The sequence below is a fragment of the Gekko japonicus genome, unplaced genomic scaffold, assembly GCF_001447785.1.
Source record: "Gekko japonicus isolate JY-2015 unplaced genomic scaffold, Gekko_japonicus_V1.1 scaffold3298, whole genome shotgun sequence".
NCBI lineage: Eukaryota > Metazoa > Chordata > Lepidosauria > Squamata > Gekkonidae > Gekko > Gekko japonicus.
Genome location: NW_015161507.1, coordinates 68,426 through 75,678, shown reverse-complemented (window position 1 = coordinate 75,678; position 7,253 = coordinate 68,426).

The following is a 7,253-nucleotide window of genomic DNA, read 5'->3' as shown; positions in this document are numbered from 1 at the left end:
GGGGGGGGGGGCAACAGTGGGAGGGCTTCTAGTGTCCTGGCCCCGCTGGTGGACTTCCTGATGGCCCCTGGTATTTTTGGCCACTGTGTGACACAGAGTGTTGGACTGGATGGGCCTTTGGCCTGATCCAACATTGGCTTCTCTTATGTTCTTATGACAGCGACAGGACAATGTAACATCTGGCACTCTCCTGTACTCTCCCCATCCCTCACGACCCCTCCCCCCTGGAGGCTGGGGGGCTGAATTTCCCCCCCCCCCGCCATCTTGGACTGCAGATTGTTTTATTTATTGATCGGTTTGGGGGTAGTTCTAACGCTGGTTTTAATTTGAATTATTTATTGCATGCTATTCTGTTGTAAGCCGCCCTAAGCCCTGCTTGTAGGAAAGGGTGGTCTAAGAAATCTAATTAAATTAATAAATAAATGGGATAAGAGGGGAATGATCTAAGACTCTTTGGGTCCCCGTTGGGGAGAAAGGTGGGGTATAAGGGAAGTAAATAAATCTCTCTTTGTCATTGGGGGTTTTTTTGAATTGTTCATCTCCATGGGTCCCAGGAATCTGGCAGGAGGAAGAGCAGGAGCAGGAGGCATGTCTGGGATCACAACTGTACAGGGTACTCTTAGGGTTGCCAGCTCTGGGTTGGGAAATACCTGGAAGTTTTGGGGGTGGAGCCTGAGGAGGTTGGGGTTTGAGGAGGGGGAAGGGAGTTCAATGGGGCTTGGTATAGTGGTTAGAGAGCCAGTTTGGTGTAGGGGTGAGGAGTGCGAGCTCGAATCTGGGAGAAGCGGTTTTGATTCCCCACTTCTCCACATGCAGCTGCCGGTGTGACCTTGGGTCAGTCACAAGTTCTCTCAGAGCTGTTCTCTCAAGAGCAGCCCTCGAAAGAGCTCTCTCAGTCCCACCTACCTCAAAGGGTGTCTGTTGTGGGAAGGGGAATGGAAAGGAGACTGTAAGCCGCTCTGAGACTCCTTCAGGTAGTGAAGGGCGTGGTATAAATCCAATCTCCTCCTCCTCTTCTTCTTTGCCATGGAGTCTACCAACCAAAGTAGCTATTTTCTCCAGGTGAACTGATCTCTGTCACATGGAGATAATTTGTAATCCCAGGAGTTCTCCAGCTTTAACCTGGAGCCTGGCAACCCCAGGAACTCTGCAAAGGCCGCTTTATTGTGAACGGCTGTTGAAATGCTCCTGCGTGTGTGTCTTAATTGTTTAGCAAAAAGTTTGAGTCCGGTGGCACCAATAAAACCAACCAAATTTAATCCTGGGTATAAGCTTTCGTGAGGTATCTGAAGAAGTGTGCGTGCACACGAAACTTTATACCCAGAATTAAACTTGGTTGATCTTAAAAGTGCCCCCTGGACTCCAACGTTGTTCTGTTGCTTCCTTCCGACCAACACGGCTACCCCACCTGAATCTATTTCATTTCTTAGCGGAAGGCATCGGACAGTTTTGAACAGAAGCCGCTCTACCCACGGGCGCTCTAATGGTTAAATCAAAAGAGCTGCGTTTCCTAGACAGGAAGACGCGTCTGTTGAGGGGTGGGGGGGTGGAAAGAGAGAGGAAAGGGGATATTATTAACCCACGCAACTTCCTGTCCTGCCCCTCTGCAAACAGGGATTTTGAATTACCCTTTGGGAGAAGAAGGCTGGAGGGAGGTGATGGCTGAGAGCCGGGAGCGGAAGGTGCGTGGTCGGGGGCGAGTAATGTGGGGAAGGGGCTGGGCGGGGGGAGATCGGGTGCTTGGGAAGGGGACTGGAAGACCACAAGAGGCAAAAGACAGGGAGATGCTTAACCTTTCCTTTCCTGCAGGGGGGGGAGGGGGAGACGACAGGAGTCTCTGCATAAATCCCCCGATGGGATCTTTCCCCCAGAAATAAGAGTAAAAACAGAAAACGTGATACTTTGACAGCATCCCCTTTGGTACTAGCTCAAGATGGGTAGCCCTGTTAGTCTGTCTGTAGCAGCAGGAACTTTTGAACTATGGTGCTGGAGAAGACTCTTGAGAGTCCCTTGGACTGCAAGAAGATCAAATCAGTCAATCCTAAAAGAAATCAACCCTGACTGTTCCCTGGAAGGCCAGATAATGAAACTGAAGTTCAAATACTTTGGCCACCCAATGAGAAGGGAGCACTCACTGGAGAAGACCCTGATGCTGGGAAAGACTGAAGGTCAAAGAAGACGGGGACGGCAAAGGATGAGATGGTTAGACAGTGTCACAGATGCAATGAACATGAAATTGAACAAACTTCAGAGGACGGCGGAAGACAGGAGGGCCTGGCAGGATCTGGTCCATGGGGTCGCGAAGAGTCGGACTCGACTGTGCGATTGAACAACAACAACAAAGCAGCAGGAAAGAGTAAGAGTCCAGGAGCACCTTAAAAACTAACAGAATGAGAGCCAATTTAGTGTAGTGGTTAAGTGCGTGGGCTCTGATCTGGAAGAACCAGGTCTGATTCCCCACTCCTTCACTTGCAGCTGCTGGATGACCTTGGGCAAGCCATAGTTCTGCCACAGCTGTCCTTGGAAGAGCTCTCTCGGCCCCACCTACCCCACAGGGTGTCTTTTGCGAGGAAAGGAGTTGGTAAGCTGCTCTGAGACTCCAAGTGAAGGGTGGGATATAAATCCAATCTCCTCCTCCTCCTCCTATTTGTGGCTGGGCAGGAGCTTTCTGGAGTCACTGGTCACTTCTGTGTCTGAAGAAGTGAGCAGTGACTCACAAAAACTCATACCCTGCCACAACTCTTGTTAGTTTTAAGGTGCTCCTGGACTCTCATCCTCTTTGTTGGTACTAGTTTCCAATGGTTGTGGTTTTCTGTAGGATTGCTTGGTTTCATTCTTTGGTCTGGATCTGTTTTACGGGTGGGTGGCATGCAATGCTCCCTCTAAGCTGTGGAGTCTTGTGAGCAAAAATTTGTGAGCCACTGCCATTAAAGTTGTGAGTGATCAATTTGGCTGCTGCATCAGTTAGTTTGCTCTGGAGCCATCCTTCCTGAACTGAGACGAAAATGTTTGAGCCGGAGGCTAAAAAACTGTGAGCTAGCTCCCACTAACTCAGTTTAGCGGGAACACTGGTGGTGTGTGTTTTGATTTGTGCATTTTGATAGTTATAATACATTCATATTCTACTTTTCCTTTTTTCTGGTAGCTGTTTCATACAAAGCAGAAAAGGGGAGGGGTCAATTAAAAAAAATATTAATGAGTATCAGTCCAAGACATGGTGTTGTCACCAAGACATGGTATTGTCACTTGGGGCTTTTGCTGTCTCTGCCCGCCCCCGCCCCCCCGCTTAAATTTATTTAATCTTGTGTCACTTTTAAGCTAAAGGAAAGAGAAGCCGGGTGTTTCCATACTAGTGGGGGAAGGAGCAACTGGGTTGGGAAACAGGTCGGACCTGTACAGCTAATCGGAACTGGCAGTGAGGGTGGATAGGTAAAGGTAAAGGTTCCCCTACTTGCAATTTCTTGCTTTCGAACTGCTAGGTTGGCAGGAGCTGGAACTAGAGACGGGAGCTCACTCCGTCATGCGGCACACTCGGGTCTCGAACTGCTGAACTACCGGCCTTCCACAGCCTGCAGTTCAGCATCTTAACCACTTGAGCCACCACAGCTCCGAGGGTGGATATCTACCCCCCTAAATAATTGTTAGGGCTGCCCGCTCTGTTCAAAAAAATCTTAGTCGATTAAGCATCTTTTAATAGGTTAAACCTGCATAAAATCTGCACATGAATAAGTGCTTTGTTCTGAAGCGGTTTTTTTGTTTGTTTGAGGCATGTATGCTTCTCTGCAGGTGCCTTCTCAGAAGAGGTATTCTTCCTGTGATTGAGAGAGGAGGAGGAATGCGTCTTCTGTAACGGCATCTGTCATTTTCTACATTCTGTGTATGATTCTGAATTAATTTTGAAATGGTCCTGTCGGTGCCTACAGGGAGGCACTTGCTCCTACTGAACTGCTAAATGTACTGTTCTTTTCGACGTACCCTGGCAATATATACTTCCAGCTAGTCAGCAAGACTAGTTATTATTTCTATGGGCCTATTATATTTGTCACAGCAAACTCGGTCTCAGAAGAGGCATCTTCTCCCCCGCAACAGAAGCGTCTTCCTGTCTAGGAAACGCAGCTCTTTTGATTTAACCATTAGAGCACCCATGCGTAGAGAAGCTTCATCCAGATTTCTGAACAAAACTGTCTGATGCCTTCCGCTAAGAAATGAAATAGATTCAGGTGGGGTAGCCGTGTTGGTCGGAAGCAACAGAACAGCGTTGGAGTCCAGGGGCACTTTTAAGACCAACCAAGTTTAATTCTTGGTATAAAGTTTCGTGTGCCCACACGGATTTGTATTTTGCATTAAATGGAGTTAAGAATTATTATTTTTTAAAAGGCCAGTAGTTGTGGGTGCCGTATCAATCAAGCGAAAAGATTTTTAGTCGATTAAATAATTTCCAAGAGCCAGCAATGCTCTGAGCATCTGAAAGACACCCATTTTACCTGTCCCATGGCATTTCTCTATTGTGGTAACTAATTAACAGCAGGCTTAGATCAAAGGCTGGATGCTTCTCTCATGTTCGTAAAAGGACTGACCTGGGGCAGAGACAGACCTCTTGTGAGGGGAAGCGACTGCAGAGTGGCAGGGGTGGGAGCTCAGCTAAGTGCTCTTTCTGCTTGAGATCAGTTTCCCAGGAACAGCCCATGAGGAGTGCGTGCCTTCAGACAGAATAAGCTTGCCAACTTCCAGGCGAGGGCTGGAGATCTCCCTGAATTACAACTGATCTCCAGACAACATATACCTGTCCCCCTGGGGGAAAAGGCTGCTTTGGAGGGTGGACTCTATGACATTATACCCTCCTGAGGTTGCTTCTCCCCCCCCCAATCCAAGGCCCCACCCTCAAGTCTCCAGGAATTTTCCAACTCAGGGTTGGCAAACCCTAAGACGGAATGAGTTGCGGAGCGCAACGGTCACTCCCTCTGGCTCCAAGAAGGAAGGTTGGAATAAAAATGGGATTGATAGATACGGAGGGGGTGTGTGTGGCTTTTTGACAGAGCATCTGCTTTGCATGCGGAAGGTCCCAGGATCCGTCTCCAGTTAAAGGATGTAAATGATCTTTGCTCGGGAGCCTGCAGGGGTGCTGCCAGTCAGAGTTGACAATACTGAGCTAGCTAGAACCGGTTGGCTGAGCTGCTACAAGGCCACTGTGAGTTGATAAGACAGGGAAAATGCCAGAGCTGGAGGATTAATCGGCTAAATGCTTCCCCCTTTTAAAAACTCCTGGCAACATAAAAGCCTAGTGTATTGGGGAGAGTGTTTCTCCTTGAAGCAAGCTAGGGAGATGTTTTCAAGAGAATACTAATATGTATTATCCATTGTTATGTGTTGCCATCTTGTTCCTACTGCATTACATTCCGATTTATACAAGACCATTTTTGCATTGCTTAACATGTCATCTTCAATATTTGTCTCAGACTTCTGCCATCCCATTCCTGTTACATTGTTTATTAGATTTCTTCTCATCCTGCTGATTTGTCCTGACTTACGTTGTGTGATCCACCTTGAGGATCAGTGAGAAAGGAGGTCTATAAATAACATAAACAGATTTTTAAATGTAGGGGATTTTAAAAGAAAGAAAAAAGAGAATGTGTCTACATCTGGGAACAGAGTTCCCAACCCTGCGCAGGGACTTGGCTTTTAAATCCGGTGGAAAGACCGTGTTCCGGGGCACAAGAAGTTATTGATATTGCTACTTAGGTGTTTACATCTCGCCTTCCAGTGTTCAAAGCACTCCGCACACATTTTTGCGTCGTAATCCTTGCAAGAATCCTGTAAAGTAGGTCAGTATTAATATCGCTGTATTGCAGATTGTGGGGTGGGAGTGGGGGAGGGAATAGCTTGTCTGAGGCCACATAGAGAGCGCCTGGCTCTGAAAGGGACTTTCTGAGCCGAAGCTCAGTCTCTGAAAGGCATACCTTTTTGAACTCGGGCGGCCTCCACCAAGGGATACAAAACTCCACCCCTCACCTGGCAGCAGCTGCGTACAAGGCCAGAACAGGCAAGAAAAGTCTGCTCACTACTGTTGCTGTATCTCCACCTCCGTTCACATGGAGGTCCTTTCTGCACTTGGATGGCATCCCTGGCTTTATCAGACTTCAACTCGCGACACAATAGTATCTTGCATTTATCCCTGGTTGTAACAGCATCCATTTATCCCGGGACAAGTGTGGGGTGAAACCGGGATGACCTCAATGCAATGTGAAGAAGAGGAGATTGGATTTATACCCCCACCCTTCACTACCCAAAGGTGTCTCAGAGCAGCTTACAATCTCCTTTCCCTTCCCCTCCCCACAACAGACACCCTGTGAGGTAGGTGGGGCTGAGAGAGCTCTGACAGAAACTGCTCTTTTTTTCAAGAACAGCTCTGAAAGAACTTTGGATTGCCCAGGGTCATCCAGGCAAGTGGAGGAGTGGGGAACCAAACCCGGTTCTCCCAGATTAGAGTCCGCGCACTTCACCACTGCACCAAAATGGAAACAAAAAATACCCTGAGATAATTATGGGGGTAAACTCGAGTATAATGTAGAATGTAGAAATACCCTGAGATAATTACAGGGGTGAACTTGCGTGTAGTGTAGAATGTAAGTTCGAGGACAGGGTTGAACCAAGATTTACGGTCTAGTGCGGAAAGGACCGAAGATGCCTTCTACTGGGTTAGATCCTCCCTCTACCAAGGTCGGTCTTGTCTACACAGACTGGCAGTGGCTTTCTAAGGTCTCAGGCTGAGGTCTTTACTACTCGAACGTTGTCACTGAAGATGCCAGAGACCAAACCTGGGACCTTCTGCATGCAAATTGGATGCTCGGCCATTAATCCAAGGCCCCACTCCTCCCCCCATTTCTCTGCTTCACTTGCAGGACCGTGATTTCATCAGTGTCCTTCTGTGGCCTAGGGACCTCCTCCCCCAGCATTTCCCCTCCCTTTCCCTTTTCCCAGACAAGCTGTGCTGTAATGCTACATCGCAGCTCACCTTGGAAAGAGTAAAAAGCCCATTAAAGGAGGGGGGGCTGTATGGCAGTCAGTTGCACTGTGTCATTTTGAAAGCAGAGATCCGCTTCTCCGCATGGTGCTTGTGAGTGGAGGCTCCGCAGCTTCCCCTTTGCACGGGAGGTTTTAATGTTCTCCAACTCTGGGGTGGGTACAACATCATCTTTACTGCAGGGGCTTCCTGTCCCCCCCCCATGTGGAAGCGGCCATGGGAGATGAGGATT